The sequence below is a fragment of the Mobula birostris genome, chromosome 2, assembly GCF_030028105.1.
Source record: "Mobula birostris isolate sMobBir1 chromosome 2, sMobBir1.hap1, whole genome shotgun sequence".
NCBI lineage: Eukaryota > Metazoa > Chordata > Chondrichthyes > Myliobatiformes > Myliobatidae > Mobula > Mobula birostris.
Window position 1 is genome coordinate 125,357,619 of NC_092371.1, and position 22,756 is coordinate 125,380,374.

A 22,756-nucleotide genomic window follows, 5' to 3' on the forward strand; every position below is an offset into this window, starting at 1 on the left:
GAGCAAAGCCATTCACCCACTGCTCTGCAGATTATCCTCTTTTCTATTCCCTTTTTAAGGCTCTTACTGACCTTTGCCACTATATCTTCGACCTGTGAATTCTAGCTCATTGTTATTCTCAGAGTAAATTTGACGCCCATGCACCCGTCTTGAAGCTTCCGTCCAAAATGTATTTCCCTGGCTCCTTGACCACTGAACAACAGTGAGAGTAGGTGGAAGGGGAAATGCCTTCAAAGTTTGCATGAATAATCATCTGTAAAATACAGTTGAAGGTAGAGTTTATTGCCTGGTATCTGAATGATGGAAGTCTGTTATCTTTTGGATTCTTAGAGACAGGACTTACTGAATACTTGTAGAAGCATTGTCTGATTAGGGATTGTGCTAGCATGTCTTTGTGAGGGGCAGGTCATGCCTCAGGAACCTGATCGAGATGTGACGAAACAAATGATGAAGGTAGAGTAGTGGATGTGAAGTACATGGATTTTAGCAAGGCTGATTCAGGAAGTCCGGAGGCATGGGATCCAGGGAAACTTGGCTGTGTGGATTTAAAATTGGCTTGCTCACAGAAGGCAGAGGGCAGTGGTAGATGGAGTCAGAGGGTGATAATAGATGGAACGTATTCTGCCTAGAGGTCAGTGGCCAGTGATGTTTTGCAGGAATCTGTTCTGGGACCCCTGCTCTTTGTGATGTTTATAAATTACTTGCATGAGGAAGTGAAAGGGTGGGTTAGTAAATCTGCAGATTACACAAAATTTTGTGATGTTGCGGAAAGTATATTAGATTGTCAAAGCTTAGAACAGGATACCGATAGGATGCAGAGCTGGGCTGAGAAGTAGCAGATGGAATTCAATCTGGAAAAGTGAGAAGTGATTCATTTTTTAAGGTTGAATTTGAAGGTAGAGTACAGAGTTAATATCAGGATTCTTAACATTATGGAGGAAGAGAGGAATCTTGGGATTTCACTTCCATAGATCCTTCCAAGTTGCCCAACAAGTTGATAGGGTTGCTAAGAAAGCATATGGTATGTTGGCTTTCATTGTTCAACAGCCATGAGGTAATGTTGCAGCTCTACAAACACTCTGGTTAGATCACACTTGGAATATTGTGTTTAATTCTGCTTGCCTCATTATAGGAAGGATACAAAAGCTTTAAAGAGGGTGTAGAGGAGATTTACCGGAAGGTACATCTTTTTGAAGGTAGGTTGAGTGAACTAGGGCTTTTCTCTTTGGAGCGAAGGAGGATGAAGAGTGACTCGATGGAGTTTTGTAAGAAAAAGGGATAGATAGAGTGGACAGCCAGTGACTTGCTCCCCATGCAGATATGGCTAATACTAGAGGTCAAAATGTCGGCAAACATTGTACTGGGTCTGTACTGTGCTGAAATGTTCTATGTTCTATGTTCCATGGTCTATGTTCTTTACGTGGGATGACCAAGTGTCTAATTCAAGTTGCCCTAAATAATTGACTCTTACCTGACCTCTGCTATGGGCTGGCAAGCTTCAGTTCCAGGAGACAATTAGAGGATCTATGTCTGATTTGTGCTACTGTATCTACGTGGTGGACTGACTGACCCAGTTTTTGTGCTCGTCTCTAGACACTGGGCAACAAAAGCCAGCTTTGTCAGTGACAATCATATCTGGACACTGAATAAAAAGATGTCTGATCCTAGAACAAATCACCTCCTTCCCTTGACGGACACTGATGAGACTGCTGTGTGTGCCTCTTTTAATTAAAATGTTTCTACATTCTTAGCTTTTCTATTTGAGTGAGTGTTTTGGGACCTGGGGAAATGCTGAAAATAGCAGCTTTTTTGTTTAATGACATTAATCCTGCTTGTAATGCCGCAACTTTACAAGGGAGCGAAAGAGCAAGGTGGTAAGACAAGATGTTTAATGCATCAAGATGAGAATGAAGGAAACAAAGAAAGAAAGAGAGAGAGAGAGCACGCGCGCGAGAGAGAGAGAGAGAGAGAGAGAGCGAGAGGGGGGGGTGGTCAGGAGACAGACAGAGAAAAGGAATGACAGAAATAACTCACCCAGATGGGAGGGGAGATGGACACAGAGGAGAGGTAAATATAAAATAACAAATAATTTGATGGAGTAACTCAATGAGTTGAACAGCATCTGTGGTGGTGGGGGAGGGGAAGGAATTGGCAACGTGTCAGATTCATTTTGACTCGAAACATCAGCAATTCATTTCTTCCCACAGATGCTGCTCAACACTCTGAGTTCGTCCACATCATATTTTGCTCCAGATTGCAGCACCTGCATTGCAGAATTCCTGTTACCTGCATTCTCTTGTGTCTCCAAATACAAATTGCACTAAGTTACGCGCGAGCCAAATACAGAGCATACGTATGTACCTATATACCTACAAATTAACAGCAGCAGAGGCCTGTGAGTCTGCTCTGTCATTTAATAAGATCGCAACCAATCTGCATTTAGCCTCAGCTCTGGGTTTCCTCTTTCACCCTCTTACTTATCAAGAAGATGTCAATCTCCACAATACCTCTGGTCAAGATGGCCCCTGAATACAGCCCTCCTTTGGTCAACATCTTCTGGATAGATCATGAAACCATATATTTCACTACTTTTATGTCTTTTATGTTTGCTTATCACCTTGAATGTGATTCTGGAACTGTTGGAGCCTGCGATTTGCAGTTTGAAGATTGTTTGGATGTTTCAAAGCTCTGCAGTCTTTGAGAGGATTCCGGGTGGCAGAGGCAGTGTGTGTGAACCTCGTGGTTAGGAGGCTGTGGGACGGGGTGTGAGCTGATATTCGAGTCCACTTCAGCAATTAAAATTTCCAATCTTCGCTGCTTAAAGCGACGAGGGAGATTGAAAGATTGAAACAAATGCGGAAGGTGAGCGCCAGCTGCCTACCTTTTGGTCACTGGTGGGATCACTCATCTGCAGGAGAGGGGAGACTGCCTTTTGATCACTGCTGGGATCACCCTGCTACAGAGAGGGGAGATTGCCTTTTGATTGCTCTGCTACAGAGAGGGGAGACTGCCTTTGGATCACTGGTGGATCGCTCTTCCACCAGAGAGGGAATAGCCTGCCACTGTGCCTGGGAAATGTTGCCCAGGTTTTCTGCATCTTGGATATGGACTTGGACTATAGACTTTTTCCAGTTTTATAGTTTTTAATATTCTGTGTTTTTCACCTGATCTCTCTCATTTTTTGTGCGTGGGGGAGGGGGATTTGGGGGTCAACATGCCTGTTCTGTTTTTGTTCGTGTTTTTTGTACGGGGAGGAGGGATTTTGGAGGTTGATGGTCATGCTGCCATTCTTTTCTTTCTTGGTTTCATGGCTATCTGGAGAAGAATAATTTCAGAGGTGCATACTTTCATAATAAATGAACCTTTGAGCCTCTTTCCTAATGTTAGTAATGAGAAGGAGGCATGTCCCAGATGGTGAGGGTACTTAATAATGGACACTACCTTCTAAAGATACTGGTAGTTGAAGACATCGCCGATGGTGGGGAGGTTTGTGCCCAGGATCAGAGCCGGCTGAGTGTACAATCCTCTGCAGCCTGCTTTAATCCGGTGCATTGGAGCCTCCAGACCGGACAGTGATGAAACCAGTCAGAATGCTCTCTAGGCTACATCTCTTCAAAGGTGCTGGTCTTTGGGGACATGCAAAATCTCCTCAAACTCCGCATGAAGTATAGTCGCTGGCATCTCTTCATCATGATTCAACAAACAATTGTCCCAGGATAGATCCTTGAAGATGTGTTGTGTTCAGTTTTGGCCACCAAATTACAGGAAGGATATTAATAAGGTTGAAAGAGTGCAGAGAAGGTTTACAAGGATGTTGCCGGGACTTGAGAAACTCAGTTACAGAGAAAGGTTGAACAGGTTAGGACTTTATTCCCTAGAGCGTAGAAGAATGAGGGGAGATTTGATAGAGGTATATAAAATTATGATGGGTATAGTTAGAGTGAATGCAAGCAGGCTTTTTCCACTGAGGCAAGGGGAGAAAAAAACCAGAGGACATGGGTTAAGGGTGAGGGGGGAAAAGTTTAAAGGGAACATTAGGGGGGGCTTCTTCACACAGAGAGAGGTGGGAGTATGGAATGAGCTGCCAGACAAGGTGGTAAATGCGGGTTCTTTTTTAACATTTAAGAATAAATTGGACAGATACATGGATGGGAGGTGTATGGTGGGATATGGTCCGTGTGCAGAGCACAGCCAAGAAGGGCCAAAAGGTCTGTTTCTGTGCTGTAGTTTTTCTATGGTTTCTAAGTTGATGCCAGCAGACTGTTAACTGTAAGGAGAGGATAAATGAACTTGGATTATTTTCTCTGGAGTGTTGGAGACTGAGGAATTTGATAGAAGTTAGTAAAACTATAAGAGGCATAGATAGCTTAGAAAGTCACAGTCTTTTTCTCAGAGTGAAAATGTCAAATAGCAGAGGGTGTAAGCTTAAGGTGAATGGGAGGAAGTTTAAAGGAGATGTGGCTGCAACTCTCTACCACACAGAGGATTCCGGGTGTCTGGAATGTACTGCCATGGGAGGTGAATGAAGCAGATATGATAATAATATTTAAGAGGCATTTATACAGATATATGAAATGGCATGAAATGAAGTCATACAGACTATGTATAGGAAGATGGGATTAGATTGGCATTATGGTTGGTGTAGTCATGATGGGCTGATGTGCCTGTTCATGTGATGTACTGTTTTAAGTTCAATGTAATTTTATATGTTTCAAAGAGATCATTCATTCGCCTTCTGAGGTTCAGTGTCAGCCATTCCTATTCAATCTCTCCTCATCTCAGAAATTAATCTGACAAATCCATTCTGTGAGTATGTCCTTTGTTGGGTAAGAATTGTATGGTTATGTGCCAGTTTCATAATTATTGTACACTGATGCACTGAAAGAAAGAAACCTTCTCTGCACAAGCGGCTTCATGACTAAATGGTGCCTCAGATACACGGAGAGCCACAGACAGTTACAATGAATGTACTATGACAATGCGATTACTCAGTGCACCACTGAAAGAAGAAACCCCTGGGGCAGAAAATCCCAAAGATGTAAACCACTCCGAGAAGAGCAATTCCACCTCAGCTCCACACTGAATCCCAATTTTTCTGGCGGTGAAGTGAGAAACACAAGGCTTTCCAAACTGAGGTCCACAGATCCCTTGTTTAATGGTATTGTGTATGGCATAAGAAAGGTTGGGATCCCCTATGAGAGGGAAAGCGTGATGAAACAACTGTGCCCTGTTTTCAAAGAGTGAAACAAAGCAATGAGCTTTCAGAGAAAAACAAGGAACGTTTTTCTTTTGCACGCACACAGTAAAGTTGCAACATCTATGCCTCTTGACATTTAAAGATTCCCGCCTACTGCTGTCAAAGGTGGACTTGGAGAAATTAGTCTTTTTTTCCTTTACTGCATCAGAAATATTTGCTAGCACATCCCTAACCCACTGAGTGCCTCCAAGATATTGCTTTAAAATATCTATCCAGTTTCAAAAGAAACTGAATAAAATAGAACAAAAATAATTCAACAATATAGCAGAAAGCTTTTCAGCCTTTGGCACCTATTCCACCACTTGATGACTTCTTACTTCAGTGCTACAGAATTCTCAATTCCCTTAATATCAGAAAAACCTTCTGATGCTGGAGGTATGTCAGGGCACCGATCACACTGCTTTGTGAAGAGGTGGAATGCTAGGACAGATGGCCTAATGTTGGCAGCAAGTAACATGAATAAGGAATGAAAGTGCAGGGAAGATGGAACTGAGGGGAAGGTTTTACTGAAGAGCAGATGCCCAGCACCAAGTTGTGTCTTTCTGGCACTGGATCTAACTCAGTGGTTTGGGCCATGGGATCTGCCTTCCCCTGAAAGAGCAAACAGCAGGAGGGTGACTAGATGTCATATCGGCAGAGGACTACCTTCAATTAAACTATTAGAGTGGAAAGATAAAAAACTCATCTGAATTAAGCTATAGTGTTAGAACAAAAAACACTACAGAACAGAAACAGGCCCTTTGACCCAAGATGATATCAATCTGATGCCATCGATGTGCATATGGTCCATATCTCACCATGTGCTGCCAGCTCACATTGCCAGTTTAAGTGCTTCTTAAATGCTTCAATTGTATCCATTTCAATCAGCTCGCCTAGGAATGCATTCCAGGCACCTATATACCACTCTCCATATTGTAAATATCTTGCTTAGTCAACCTCCTTTAACCTTTCCCCCCACTCTCAGCTTAAACCGATGTCCATCAGTGTCTGACATTCTCAGCTTGGGAACTCTGCTGACACCTCTCACAATATCTGGAACATGCTCCAAAAGGAGGGGATGGAATTGGATACAATCACTATACTTAAGAGGCGCTCTGGAGGCTTAAGACCACAGAGAGCATTCTATCCAGATTCATAACTTGATATGAAAACTTCTCTGCCTAAGACTGCAAGAAACTGAAGAGAGTTGTGAAAACAGGCTGGTCTATCACAAACACCAGCCTCTCTTCCATTTACTGTCTAACCTTTTGCTGTGTTGATTAAGCAGCAAGCATAATCAAGGGTCCCTCTCACTCTGATCATTCTCTCTTGTCCCTTTTTCCATAGGTCAAAAGATAGAAACACTCAGGAGCGTATACTAACACAATCAAAAACTGTCTCTATACCGCGGTTAAAGGACTTCCTATACAATAAAGATGAACTCTTGATCCGTCAGTCTACCTTGTTATAGTTCTTGCACTTTATTTATCTGTCTCCACTGCCCTTCCTCTAAAAGCAGAAAAACACTCAGCAAGTCAGACAGCATCTGTGGAAAAAGCAACAGTTAAAATCTCAGATCCAATACTTACCAATAGTAACTGTTTCTCTTTCCTGATGCGCTGATAGTTGCCAGAATTTTCTGTTTTTATTTCAGATTTCCAGTATCTCAATTTTCTTTTGACTTTCAGCCCTAATATCTATTTACTCTACAAAAACCCAAATAAAAAAGACATGTGGTCATGACATTACCATTTTATGGAGGCTTGCTGTATACTATGATACCTGTCATGTCTCCTAGATTACAACACTGGCTCCACATCAAGAAGATATCATTGGATGTAAATTTCCTCAAGGGTGTCCTAAAATCATGAAATACTCTGTATAAATACAAGTCTTTGTTTTTTCTGTGGAAGAAAGTGCTTAGTACGATGTTTTGTCATTGCCTTGGGGCAGGACTTTTCAGTCAAGCAACAAAAATTCCTTTCTAAAGGTATTTCATCCCTCTTAAAGAGGCAGTTCCCCATCACACCCCAATCCCCTCCCATCCCCAGTCAAGCTATGACAGTTAAGAAGTAGACGACAGCATCCAGACATCAACACACTAACAATTAGATCTGTGTATGAAAATCCAACACAACCACACCGAGGTTCAAACTGATCCAACATTATGGCACCTTCTCTTGAGAGACTACCCAGACGGCTGCTGACTGACGTCAGTGGTGATGGCTGACTGACAATACTCACCCAGACCCTGCATGGGACAGACAGACGGGCGGGCTATTTGAGGATCATATTAGAATATCGGCACTGAGGACAACTCCATGATGGAATTCTCCACATGTATAATGGTGCTGAAGAACTTTGCCTCCTGTACTCACTTGCATCAGTCTGCTGGTCAAGGCAGGTTCGCCTGCACTGCTTTCACCCCACGCAGGGTCCTCCTTCACGGCCACGTCTCCTATACAGAGTCTTGTCCTGGGAGTGAGTACTAGGGCAGGGGGGTGAGTAGGAGCTCAGAGGAAGGCAGACAGCAGGGTGACTTGTTGTCTTTTGGCATTCTTTAAAGCGCAAATTCCAAACACTGATACAGAGACAGATGGTCAAATTGTCAGATGCTGGTAAGAATAAACCTTCACGGTACAATTCATGCGGAAAATACTTGTGGAACAGAGGTAATCTCACTGAGTAGCAAGCATCTACAGCAAGTCTTGCATAATGGCTCAGGGGTTAAGCTGTTTCTGAATGGTAGAGACTGGGTTTCTCATCTATCTACCTCGCCGTGCTTCTCCGCAGTGTATGAATGTGCTCTGCATCTCAAGTCGGGCCAGCTGCAGTTTGTTTAGCTGCCTTCTGAGTGAGCTGTAAACAAGGGAACTGAGCCAAAAGAGGTCAGCGCCAAATGGCAGAGAATGAAAGAGTGAGTGATTTCGAGAGAGAGAGAAAGAGAGAGAGACAGGGTGAGAGAGAGAGAGAGAGAGACAGGGTGAGAGAGAGAGAGAGAGAGAGAGAGAGAGAGAGAGAGAGAGAGAGAGAGGGTGAGAGAGAGAGAGACGGGGGAGAGGGAGAGAGAGAGAGAGAGGGTTGTGAGAGAGAGAGAGAGAGAGAGAGAGAGACAGGGGGAGAGAGAGAGGGTGTGAGAGACAGAGAGAGACGGTGCGAGAGAGAGAGAGAGACAGGGAGAGAGAGAGACGGGGAGCGAGAGAGAGACGGAGAGAGAGAAAGAGAGAGAGACAGGGTAAGAGAGAGAGAGGTGAGTGAGGGAGAGAGAAAGAGAGAGGGTGAGTGTGTGAGAGAGAGTTAGAGAGAGAGGGTGAGAAAGAGAGAGAGAGAGAGAATGAGGGCAAGGAGTTTGTGACACATAGAGCACATCACATGCTGATAGAGATCACACAAGAGAGAAAGATACATAGTGTACATGTGAGGGATAGGTACATGACGTGGAAGTGCAGCACGTATCCACAGACAAACATGCATGCGTTGTCATACACACAGAAACACACGCAATTAGATAGAAACAAGCACACAAGTGAGACTTCACAAAAAACAGATAGCCAACTACAGACAAAACAATACTAAGAAGCATAGACGGAAAGGTACACACAAATAAAAGGATACAAACACACTCGCATGAGTATGTAGCAGAATCACATATACATGCAATATATAAGCTGAGAGATACAGAGGCACTGATCTGGAACTACCTCCCTGGTAGGGACAAAAGGAAAGGCAAGCAAGGGGCAGAGAGAGAAGTGAGACCTTTGATGCAGTTTTGGTGAGTTTCAGAATTGATGATTATCTTTATTGAAAGAGCTTAGAAGTAAATGCTTCATCAGGGATCAGGGTATCATATTTCAAAACATTTTTAAAAAGAATCCAAATGTCAATTTAGGAGGATTCAAAAGGCAAGATGATTTAAAAGAAAACTCCCTAATTAACTGAGTAGAGAACAGCAACTAATTTTAAAACCTGGAGAAACGCATCAAACCAGGCAGCATCTATGGAAACAGTTAACGTTTAAGGCTGAGCCCCTTCATTGGGACCGCAAAAAAAGGTGAGGTCAGAGTAAGGAGGTGGGGGGAGGGGAGACAGAAGTACAAGGTAGGAGGTGATAAGTGAAACCAGGAGAGGTAGACTGGTGAAGTGAAGAGCTGGGAAGAAAAGATAGAAGAGTGTAGAAGACCATGGAAGAAAGGGAAGGAGGAGGAGAATCTGCAGATTTCCAGCTCTGCAGATTTTCTCGTGTTTGTGTGTCTTCTACCCTCTACTATCAGATTCTCCTTTCTCCAGCCCTTTATCTCTTTAACCTATCATCTTTCCAGCTTCTCACTCTGACTTTGCATCTTTTTTTCCAGTCCTGGTTAAGGGTCTCTGCCTGAAATGTTGACTGTTTACTTTTTTCCATAGATACTGCCTGGTCTGCTGAGATCCTCCAGTATGTTGTGTGTGTTGCTTGGATTTCCAGCATCTGCAGACTTTCTCATGTTTGTATTTTTAAAACCTATCTGCCACTTTTTTAGAAATTATTTTAAAAGCTTTTTATAAAGCCAAGCATTAAATCTAAAAATCTATTGAAACTTAAAACCTATCTGCTTCAAATAAACACAGATTTGAAATGAACAGGGAAAGAAGTGCTTTAAAATCCACAACTCATCAACTGATTTCCATCAAGTCTTGCACATATAAAGCAGATTGAAATAGTAATATCCTGGCATACTTGACAGGAATGCAATCAGACTGAGCCATATAAGGAAACACTGCATTATGTCCAATAAGCTACTCAGACACAGGAAGAAGTTTGGTGTTAGAGTCCTAAAATTTAGAGGAACAAAATCAAGACCCCCATTAATAGTCTTCGGGTGGCGGGGTGGAGAAATATCACCACTAAGGGAGGTGTAAGGTGCTCCATCCCTCCGCTAGCCTGCAGGTCGCCCTTGGGTAAGGTGTAGAATCATTTATCCACCCCATCAAGGTCATGTGAAGCTATGGCAGCAGGCTGTGGACAGTCATATAAGCATATCACAATTCCTGGTTATGCGACCACTGATGCCAGGCAGACAATCTCTGAAGAGTATTGATAATGACTGGGGTCACCTGTCTTGCAAAGATGCAGTGCAGAAGAAGGCAATGGCAAACCACTGGTGCAGAAAAATTTGCCAATGACAATCATGGTCATTGACCATGATCACCTACATCATACGACACAGGATATAATGACGATGATGATTAGTGGTCATACCCCAAGTGGTAAAGTCCAAGGTTAAAGGAGTCATAATAAAGAGTCTTGAGCTGAAATCTCTTATGTTTAAAAATCAAAGAGACTCTGTAGATGCAGGAAATCCAGAGCAACACACACAAAATGCAGAAGGAACTCAGCAGGCCAGACATCATCTAATAAAGGACAAAGCAGTTGAGGTTTCAGACCAGGATTCTTCATCAGGACTCCTTTAACCTTGGACTATACCCCTTGGGGATTATGACCACTAATGGGGGTTTTGCTTTCACTCCTCTAAGCTCTGGGACTCATGGGTGCTCCAGGTCACTCCCACCTCCCAAAGGTGATCAGGTGGGCAGGTAAACGGGGCTCTGGTATGGAGGTGAATGGTGGAATCTGGACAGGGTTGAAGGGAATATGGTGAGAATAAAACATGCAATTAGTATAGGAGTGGTGTCAGTGGCTGGTTAATAATTGGCATGGGCTTGGTGGGAGGCCAAAAGGCCTGTTTTCCATGCTGTATAATATGATCTCTGACAATAGGAAAGGGATATTGTATGACCCTTTCAGAGAGCTGACACAAGTAGGATTGGCCTAATGTCTTCCAGTATCATAGAAAAATATAGCACAGAAAATGGCCATTTGGCCCATCATGTCCATGCCCACCATGCCCATCTACACTAATCCCATTTTCCAACTGTATCCATCTATGCCTTGCTTATTGAAGTGTCTATCTAAATGCCTCTTCAATGAAGCAGTTGTACCTGAATTGGAACTGTTTTATTTGAAATACAGATGGGCTGATTTATAAATTTGCTGACACGAAAACTGGTGGAATTGTGGACAGTGAGGAAGATTTTCACAGAGCACAGCAGGACATAGATCAATTACAAATATGAGTAGGGAAATGGCAGATGGAGTTTAATCCAGACAGGAGTAAGGTGTTACAGTGAAGTCAAATGTTGGACCAAGTATACATTAAATGACTGAACCCAGGAACACTCACATACAGAGGGACCTTGGGGTGTGTCTCTGTGGTGGCATAAGTGTAGTAAAGAGGGAATATGGAATGATTGCAATTATTGGTCAAGGTTTGAGAATAAAAGTAGGGAAGTCATTTTGCAGCTGTATAAAATTTTGATCAGGAACATTTGGAGTATTGTGTGCAATTCTGGTCAATATATTACAGGAACGACGTGCAAGATTTTGAGAATGTGCAGAGTAGATTTACCAGGATGACGCCAGGATTGGAGAGTATTAACTATAAGGAGAGGCTGGACAAACTTGTTAAATTTTTCCCCTCTGAAACATCAGAGACTGAGGGGTGTCCTGAAAAAATACATGAAGGCATAGATTGAGTAAAAAGTGTTTTCTCCCCCCAGAGATTTGCCAATGCCTCAGATCTTCACATTTTAACATTCTATGCCAGTAATGATCTGTACTTCTTTCCTCGTCTGTGCTATCCCTGATTAGCAATCTCACATCTCCCGCCACTGGTCCTTACAGTTATGTCTGCGTCACACTCCTGTTGCGCTTATGGCTGGTTGCCTTCTGGTACAAGAGCTGCTGCTGGCTCTCAGGATACCTTAGTTCATCACCCTCTGTGAAAAGCTTCTGCCTCAAGCACCACGCTGTTAAAACATCCACACCAATCACCTGCTACTCATTCCACCACAATGAAGAACTGTACTCAGCACTGGTGCATTTAAAATAAAATGTTTGTCAGTCTTCCCCAAGGTTTTAAGCATAAAACCAGGTTGAGATTCCAGTGCAAGGCTGAGACTGTGCTACACTACAAGAGCAATGGCCTTTTAGATGAAATACCCAGCTAAATTTCTCACTTGGTCTCTCTTTCTCTCCTCCCCTTCCAATCTATCCAAACATAGTTCCCATCATAACAAGGATGGATAAGACCAACAACAGGTCAGCAGGTTAGACAGCACCCATGGAAAGAGAATCTATCAATAGTTCAGGTCTGTGACACTTCATCTGAACTAGGAATGATAGGGGTGCAAGTTAGTTTACAGTTTGAAAACTAGGTGAAGGAGGAATGTGAATAATAAAAGGAATGGCTACAATAGGATAAGTCGAAATGGCCTAATGGTGGGGTGGCAGTTATCAGCACATTAAGCCTACTTGTCAGCATAATGTGTTCCATCAGGTTATGACATGAACAATCAAATCCTTTATTTTACTTACAGTACTGTGCAAAAGTCTTAGGCACATATATAAAGCTAGGAAGCCTAAGACTTTTGCACTGTATTTTATATTGGTTAAAATAGGAAGGTGATTGGGAAACAGAAGTGAGTACTCAGCTTTGCATTAGCTCAGTAGCACTAAGTGTTATTTGGTAACTGGAAATGCATAATATATATCACTGTGCAAAAGTCTTAGGCACAGCAGCTATATATAAGTGCCTTAAGACTTTTTGCACAATATTGAATGCTACAGCTCAGGCAGAGGTACAGGAGATGATCCTATGGAGCTAATACCAAGAAAGGAACCTGCGGGTTTTCCATGGTGCCCTGGCCAATATACATCCCTCAATCAGAATTTTCTGATATCATTACTGTGTGACCTTGTTGTACTTAAACTGACTGCCATGTTCCTCGATGCCACAACAGAGTCAACATCACAAAAGGTAAGGATCAATGTTCCTTATCACCTGCTAGCTCTGTGAAAGATGCTATATAAACAAGTTTTTCTTTTATTCTCTTTTTACCTTTCATTGAAATGTCCATTTAAAAAAGGAAGCCCTTGAAACTCAATGTGAATCCATTAAAATGTTTGCTTCCCAGGAAGCTCATGAGTAACTCATTATCTCGGAACTAATTCCGCTGAGCATCAATAATGTAGCTGAAAAACTCTGCATCTGCAGCCTCAAATCAATCCATTTGTTTCCACGTGAACATACTTAATTATCTTTTCTATCCAGGCTTTATACAAAGAGCCATTAATATAATTTTGGTGAAACTGTATTTTTGACCATGGCCATACAATTTTCTATTTCCAAAATAATGTTGGGAATCCAGCGTCCCTTTTTTTGCCGATAAATCTCGTTTTGCAAACAACCATCTTCTGCAAGCTTTAAAAATAAAATCTCCAAAATATCATTCTATTACTCTCTTTACGGGCTTTTGCTTGGAATACAATGCCCTGAGACTTGACCGAGGATTCGTTAACTAATCCACAACAACTATACATTTTGGCCAAATAATTGCTAGACTGCATTACACAGAGTAGGTGTTAGTTTTCATGAATTGCATGAATACAATGATAAGATCTTTAATTCAATCTTTCAAACTAACCTCATTCTTAAAATAGTTCATACCAATGCCCAAGATGGTAATATAGCCCATGGCTCAAATTCCCTTTTTCTCCATTTGCCAAGTCGATATTAACCTTGCCTCAATACCTAAAACTTGCGAATTGTCAACCCTAACATCAACCTTTAAAAGCTTTAAATGAGCATGTTCATCAATGACTACATTTGGACTAATACAAATACTCTTAGAGTCAGGAGGTATTGCATCTGACCCACACCCACTTAAGCCCTGCGGCCACATTAATTTTTAGTGCCATCCAACCCAATCTATCATGTTAAGCCTCCAATTATTCTGCACTGAGTGAATTCCAACAGAATAATATGCCACATACTAAATAATATTTCCATTTGTAAGATGCTGAGCTTGTTACAGAGTAAGATCTCTAATGAGCAGACTTCCATCTGTGCCAATTACAGTGGATTCCACTTAAATGGAATTTTTACGTTCTGACCCAATTAAGCAGCTGCCCCAATTATCCGAAATTTTATAGAAAGAGTTAAAAAGGTATTTAAAAAGAAACAAGATACCATTTAATTGAGTAACACATTATGTATTTAAATAAAATACAGAACTTAGAACATGACCAATATTACTACAGTTCTGTAAAACTGTGTATTAGTTCGTAACGTTTACTGGCAGAGGATTTCATCAAGTGTACACTGGTATAATATTTGATTGGTAAACTATCCATTCTTATCTTCTTAGAGCATCAAGGTTTAATGCTTTTCCCAATAACCAATGATTTCTTTTTATCAGTTCCTGACGCATTTGAACACAAAACAGTTATGTGATCCGTTGCTTTCTTTGAACCTGACAGTGTTGCGTGTTTGTAGCAAAGGGAACCGTCTGGCATGGCACGATATAAAAGGCTTGTTTCATCAGCACTGTTGATATCGCCTACACAAAATTTTTGAAGCAAGTTGGAGAGTTTTCTAGATTTCCACGTTTCTGCACTCACAGCTTCAGCATTACCTTTCTCACCATGTGCTTTCTTGAATTTAATGTAGTGCCCACATTTCCATTGGGACAACTGACCATCTGTTGCTTTAAAATCTTCGTGACTCAGCTTCTTAGCTAGCTCGTCTGACTTATTTTTTTTTATTATTGGTCCACTGGCATGCACACTTCATCCAGTTACAAAGGAAAACCATTGATTGAGGGCCTCTTCAACATCTGAATCCTTACCTTCACGATTTCGTTGGGATGTTCCCTGGTGTCCCTCGTATAATGCCCATTCTTCCCACAGTTTGATGTATCAAGTGTGCAACTGTAGATTTCAGCACTTCAGTCATCTCTGCCAGCTGACTATGATTGCTGTTAGGTGGATTTTGGTCCAGCAGGGTAATTTTTTTCAGTTTGTGTCAAATCTTTTCATGGCAAGGGTCCCAAAAAATGTTAAAGTCAAAATAAAAAAAATTATCAAAAAAAAACACTGCCTTTTGAATCGGTGTCTGTCAGCCCAAATGGATAACATAAGCACATGCAACTGACACAGCTGTTTACTCTGAGCACGGTGTAGTGTCCAACGGCCACACAAGAGTATGTGACTGCTCATCTCCTGCCCCAATTAAGCGGCACAGTGTCTCAAATAAACGAAAGGAACCCCAGCTATTTTCTCAATTTGTTTCTGTTAAGATTGGTACCAAATTAGCAGCTGTCGCAATTAACCGATGGCCAAATTAACTGGAATCCACTTATTCTCACGTCTAACTCCTTCATTTCCAGTTTCCCACCTACTCCATTTCAAAGGTCATACCCAACACGACCTCCTGACTCCTCTCCAAAAGTGGTTTAAGAGAACACCCTGCACATCATTCAAGGTAATCCAATGTCAAGTGTTGTGCACACGTCCACAATCCATAGGAGCGCTTAGTGATGCCACATCGGTGGTAAGGAAGAAGGTAAAAGCTATCCCTATATAAAGTTTATGTCCAGCTTCAAGACTGAAGTTAGTAAGAAGGAGTGAAGCAGGTGTTTTTCAAAGTGCAATGTTTTTATCCCTTCATGGAATGCTGACAAAGTGGGTCATTGTTGTACATCTGTGATTACCCTTCAACTGAGAGTCTTGCTAGGCTGCCAGAGAAATGTACAGTGGTGCAGCTAGTGGTGTTGCCGTCTTACATGTCCAGCAACCTAGGGTCAATCCTGGCCTCTGGTGCTTTCCATGTGGAGTCTGCATGATCACTATGTGTTTCCTCTGAGTGCTCTGTTTCCCTTCCATATCATCATGAACTCAGCAAGTCAAAGGTTTCGTTTCCGTGCTTATAACTGAATAACAATTGAGAATGAACAGCAATGCTGTGGTCCAAGTCACGTGTGGACTGGACTGGACATGGTCAGTAGATTTTTGTCCCTGAACAAGGTGGGTCTTCATGGCAATCTGACAATGAATTGAAAGAGCTGTCAAAAGTACAAGGATAGAGGTTTATAGTAAGGGGAAAGTGTTCATAGGGGATATGAGCGGGACTTTTTTTTCATCTAGAGGATGGTTGTAATCTGAAACATACTTAGTGGAGGAGACAGGTACTTTCACAGCATTGAAGTATCTGAAGAAGCACTTGAATCGCCAAGGCATTGTAAACTACAGACCGGCTGCTGGTCCAGGGGATTAGTGTAGATGGGTAAATAATGGTCAAGGACATGGTGTGTTGAAGAGTGCTTCTCTGCTATTTGATTATATGATTTTATCAGGGTCATCAATGCCGATGTTACATCCTAATGCTATGATTCAACTCCAATATACACATTAGTTTCACTATCTCCCAAATTCCCATTATCAATTCAAAACAGCTCAGCCAGCAGGAATCTTTCATTCACTAGATTTAGCCCAGTAAATGGCTCTCTGCTATTTATATATTTGCAATTATGCTATAAACTGACAATGAACTTCAATCTGCAGGACAAACTCATCCAGGGGCATAAATATCACTAATAACGTCCTGAGTGTCTTACTCTCACTCTTCTTAAAGTATCTACTGGAAAAATTGCATGGGGGGAGGGCTACAATAATTAGTGCAATTAAATGAGATTGGACATCTCCTGCTGAAAATAAGGTATGTGTGAATGAGTCCTTTTAGCTTGTCAAAACCACAACACGTGTGCAGTTTCTACAATTTGTTGTGGCCTGACACCTTATATAGGGTGAAGTGAAAGGGTAGGGCCTCAATGAAGTTTGTTATGCGTCTCTAAATTATTTTATTCTAACCGCTGTTTCATTTAAAGTAATTGTCCCCAGACAATATTGGTCTACATGTTATCACAGTTCTACCCACCCCTCCTTACTCTGTGATTTAAAACAAACTTTTCTTTTCTGGATCTGTCATTTATCCAAAAGATCAATGCTGTTTCTCCATCTACTGTTGCCATCTGACCTGCTGAACATTTCCAGCGTAGAGTCATAAAGCTGTAGAAGAAATCACCCCCTCTGCCCACTGTGTCCCTGGCAACGGCACTAACTCAGACATCCCACCCTGCAAAAACTCATTTCAGGGAGGTAGCACCATCAATTTGCGGGAGACTTCCAGGAGAGGTGTGATGCCTGCAATAGAGTAGCTCCTTAGCAGCCAGCCAGCTAGTTTAAATACCGTTAGCTATGCTAATGAACGAATGACACCTGTTAAACTCACCTCAACATGTCTTCTACAGTCTTAACCCACCATGGGCAATAGAAAAATCACTGTTGCAAACAGCGCAGCGAGCAACACTATCATTATTTTGACCCCTATTAGGCAGGGGTACACTTTAGTGTAGTCTGGGGTGACGTACGTTTTATGTATTTTTTTGGAACACTCTGCAATGGCGCACTCGCGCGCTCTCACTTGCTTTCTCTCTCGCTCGCTCTCTCTCCCTTTCTCACTTGCTTTCGCTCTCGCTTACTTTCTCGCTCGCTCGCTCTCTCTCGCTTTAACTAACTCGCTCGCTCTCGCTTGCCTTCTCCCTCGCTCTCTCTCGCGCTCGCGCTCTCTCTCGTGGTCGCTCTCGCACTCTCTCTTGCTTTTCTCTCGCTCGCTCTCAAAAAAATTGATTTCCGTGATATTTTATATAATTTGCGGGCATCAGGGAGCCACTATTAATATGCGGGAGACTCCTGGAAGTTCCGGGAGAGGTGGGGTGTCTGCTAACTCCCAAGCAACACACAAAGGCAGTGGAGGAACCCAGTGGGGCGGACAGCTCCTATGGAGGCAAATAGATAGTCAACATTTTGGCTAATGATCAGTTCAGATGAAGCACTGCTCAACCTGAGTTCCTCCAGCGCCTTTTTTTGTGCTGCTCCAGTCTTCCACATCTGCAGTTTCTTTGGTCTACACTAAATCCCATTGTATGTTCTCGTTATGACAGCGTAGGTTTCCTCCAGCTGCTCCTGGTTCCTCCCACTTTCCACGGGCGTGTGGGTTAGAAGGTTAACTGGTCACTATGATTGGGAAAGCCTACCATTCCATGTCTAGACTGGATTTCCGGAAATCTGATTGCTTGGCTATCCTCCTCCTACCTGTATATACTCAGAGGCTAAACAGCAAGGCTCCAGAGATAAGGACAACTAAATGTTGGTCCCGGGAGGATGACGTACAGCTATGGGATTGCTTCAAGTCAGTAGAATGGGCTGTATTCAATGACTCATCAGAGGATCTGAATAAATGCAGCATGGTTGTCACGGATTTTATAAAAACAGCTGTAAACAAGTGTGTCCCCAACAAAATTATTCAGCGCCTTCCCCAACCAGAAGCCCAGGATGACCTATGAGATCTGCAATCTGCTGAGGGTCAGATCAGCGGCATTCAGGACTGTCAACTAAATTCAATAGAAGAGATGAAGGTAGGATATCTGGAATGCCACTCACATGTGAAGTGGCAATTCCAGACCAAGCTTGAATCACTGAAGAATGCTTAGCAGCCGCGGCAGGGCTTGAAATGCTATCAGCTCCTACAAAGTGAAACCAAGCGACATTGGTGACAACAAGGCTTCACTCCCAGATGAGCTCAAAGCCTTTTATGCTCACTTTGAGCATCAAAACATGAAGGCACCTTCACTCCCATAGCCCCCAATGACCTTGTGATTTTAGTCTCTGAGGCCGACCTGTGATCAACTTCCTGGAGTATTCACCAATATCTTTAATCTCCTGATTTGGCAGTCTGAAGTGCCCATCTGCTTCAAGCAGACTTCAATTATATTGGTGCCTCAGAAGAATATGGTAACCTGTCTCACTGGTTATTGTCCAGGAGCACTTACATCCACTGTGACAATACACACAAAATGCAGGTCTCGGCCCAAAACGTCGACTGTACTTTTTTCCATAGATGCTGCCTGACCTGCTAAGTTCCCCCAGCATTTTGTATGTGTTGCTTGAATTTCCAGCATCTGCAGATTTTCTCTTGTTTGCAATTTGATCCACTGTGATGAAGTGCTTTGAGATGTTGGTGATGAAACATGGCAACTCCTGCCTAAGAAATGACTTGGCTTCGCTCCAATTTGCCTACCATCACAACGGTTCAACAGCAGATGCCATTTCATTGACTCTTTACTCAACCCAGAACACCTGGACAGTGAAGATGCATACATCAGGATGCTCTTCATTGACTACCGCTCAGCACTTAATATTATCTTCCCCTCACAACTAATCAACAGTCTCCAAGACGTAGGCCTGAATACCTCCTTGTGCAATTGGATCCTCGATTTCCTCACTTGCAGACCTCGGTCAGTTCGGATTGCTAACAACACCTCTTCCACAATCTCTCTTAGCACTGGTGCATCATAAGTCTGTGTGTTTAGCTCCCGATCTATTGGCTTCATACTTATGTCTGAGAGGCTAAGCACAGCTCCAATGCCACATTTAATTTTGCTGACAACACCACTGTCATTGACTGAGCCAAAGTTTAGCGGTGAATCACCACATAGGAGGCAGACTGAAAATCTGGCTGAGTGCTGTCATCACAACATCCTCTCACTCAAAGTCAACAAGACCAAGGAGATGATTATTGACTTCAGGAGGAGGAAACTAGAGGTCCAAGACCATACCTTACTGGGGATCAGAGGTGGAGAGGGTCAGCATCTTTAAATTGCTCAGTGTTACAATTTCAGAGGATCTGTTCTGGTCTAGTACCTAAGTGCCATTATGAAGAAAGCATGGCAGCACCTCTACTTTCTTAGAAGTTTGCAAAGATTCGGCGTGTCATTTAAAACTTTGATATACTTCTATAGATGTGTGGTGAAGAGTATATTGACCGCTTACATTACAGCCTGGTACGGAAACACCAGTGCCCCTGTACAGAAAAGCCTACAAAAAATTGTGGATTTGGGCCAGTCCATTATGGGTAAAGCCCTCCCCTCCATTGAGCACATCTACAGGGAGTGCCATCATAGGAAAGTAACAGTCGTCATCAAGAATCCCCTCCATTCAGGTCATGCTATCTTCACGCTGCTGCCATCTAGGAGAAGATACAAGAGCCTCAGGACCTGCACCACCAGATTCAGGAACAGTTATTACCACTCAACCATCAGGTTCCTGAACCAGAGGGGATAAATTCACTCACCCCATCAATGAACTGTTCCCACAACCTTTAGACCCACTTTCAAGGACTTTTCATGTCATGTTTTTGATATTCATTGCCTATTTATTGATCTATCTACCTACCTATCTATTTATTATTTCTTTCTTTTTATATTTGCACTGTTTGTTGTGTTTTTTTTTTGCAATTGGTTGTTGTCCGTCCTGTTGGGTGCAGACTTTCATTGATTCTATGGTGTTTCTTGTATTTACTGTGTTTGCTCTCAAGCAAATGAATCATTGTAATATGGTGACATATATGTACTTTGATAATAAATTTACTCTGAACTTTAAACCTCCTCTGGCAGCACATTCCAAATTTCAACCACCCTGTGTAAAAAAAAACTTACCCCTTAGATCTGTTCCCTGTAGTTATTAAATTGGTCATAATCATGTCACTGGTATGGGAGCTTCCTTTATGCAATTTGTCTCTCTATTTCCAATGTTGTAAAGAGTTGTAAAAATTCGACAATGAAAAAGAACAACACTGCCAGAATATAACCATTTCTTTGATGAACTTGGCCCTGAGTTCACAATGCTACATGTATATACTTCATACTCCATTGGCCAAGACAAGCAGGATACCCACACCGCTCTCATTTTCAAAAACTATAATGAGAGATGAAATTGGTTTATTATTGTCACATGTACCAAAGCACAGTGAAGGCTTTTTTTGCATGCTGTTCACACAGATCAAATCATTGCACAGTACATTGAGGTAATACTGATCAACCACTCTAATCCCGGCAATCAGTAGTCCGGTTCCACCACTGGTTCGGATGTAGTTTTCGCCAGACTAATTTCAAATTTCTCGCATTGCCATGCCAACCCATCGCCACTGTTTTGGTGGAGCCATTAGCAGAATCAGCTGTTGGCATGGTCTTTAAAAGAAGCAAATTGTTTATCCATGTTATTCTGGATTTATTTTTATAACTTGTGCTTGTCCAGCCCCAGTCATGTCTTCATTAAATAAAGGAAGTGCTTCTCGTGATATAAAGCGCAAACACCATACGTTATCTATACAAGGAGGAAGTTCTGCAAAAAACTCGTCTGTGAAAAACATATGTAATTTGTATAACATTGGCTCTTCCATAGTTTATGATATAAAGAAACAAAAAGAAACTTTGTTCCAGTTTCTTGCTGACAGCGAGTCAAAAAAAACAGATGTACATAAGGAAAACAATGAAAGATGGAAGATGTTCACCACTAGATAAAGTTGTTTAAACTCCACGTAGTTGTACAATCGAACTCCTTTACCTTGGAAGTGGCAATAGTCAACCTTCCAATATAAGTAAATACAGATACCTTGTAAGATATTTTGCCTGTCCCATACTTCAAAAAATTTCACTTGCTTTCCATTTGTCGTCTCTTTTTTCCTTATTATCCAGTTTGTGCTATTTACAGGGTACTTCAACTGTAGGGTAAGGTGATCATCAACTGGATTAGAGGTGTTTATTTATTTAATCCCAACCCACCCACCTGTGATTTGGCAAAATCAGTAATGTGGCACTTCACAGGTCCCAATCGTTCCAGATTTGTGGTGGTCAAACCGTACAGGGAAAAACAATAACAGAATGCAGAATAAAATGTAACAGCTACAGCGAAATTCATGGAGGGCAGAGTTCAGGATGACGGTGCCTAACGGCGACTCCTTTGTTTGCATCTTCGGAAACAGCTCTATTTCTAACTTTAATATTTTTGTTTCCTGGAATTACAGGCTGACTTCAGTTCTTTGCGGAAATGGGACTCACTACTGGCTGCTTTTTGATATGCCAAGGGCACAGCCGGGAAGACTAACACCCCTTCGAGGTGCCGGATTTTTGTAGCTCCGGAGGTGGGCAAACTCGAGGCTGGTGATGCCGCCTGGTGTGTCATGGGAGACAGAAGATCGTGGGCAGCGAGCTGGCTGCTGGCTGAGAGCCCAGAGTCCCGAGTTCTTTGGGCGCAGAGCTCGGAAAGAGCGACGCAACAGACTCTTAACATCATAAATCAGTGAGTTGTTTTGTTATGTTTCCCCTCTCACTGCCAAACAGAAACACCTCTTTTCCCCTTATCAGGGAGAGAGAGAGCCTGTGGTATGTCGAATTACCGGGTGAACGAGTAGTCTTTGGGGTACTGCAAGTCTGTGTCTTTATTAATGCTTTGCTGCACGCTTGAATGTTGGTGGGGGGTGCTGATACTTTTTTGCTGGTGGGGGAGGAGGAGTCATTGTTTTGCTGCTGCTTATGCGTGGGAGGGGGAACTGGGGGACTTTGGGGTTCTAACATTTGACTGTCATCCATTCTTTGGGGCACGCTTCTGGATGTTTGCGAAAAAAAAGAATTTCATGATGTATATTGTATATATTTCTCTGAAATTAAATGTAGCTATTGAACCTATTGAAAGTGCATGCAGGTAACATGAAGGTGCCAGACCACAAAAAGGAGGACTCTATTGCTCAT

The 22,756-nt window shown here is 42.4% G+C and overlaps 1 protein-coding gene across 4 annotated transcripts in view; it reads right to left on the reverse strand.

Annotated features, from left to right (window-relative positions):
• The window catches only part of daam2 (dishevelled associated activator of morphogenesis 2), a 698,379-nt gene that overhangs the window by 588,969 nt on the left and 86,654 nt on the right, over nt 1-22,756 (reverse strand). Inside the window, exon 1 of one of the 4 annotated variants that reach the window (XM_072247485.1) lies at nt 7,615-8,005. The exons of the other annotated variants lie outside the window; for them this stretch is intronic. The gene's annotated coding sequence lies outside the window, so the exon portion shown is untranslated. Of the gene's footprint in view, nt 1-7,614; nt 8,006-22,756 lie in introns of those variants that run through there. 4 annotated transcript variants of the gene reach the window in all.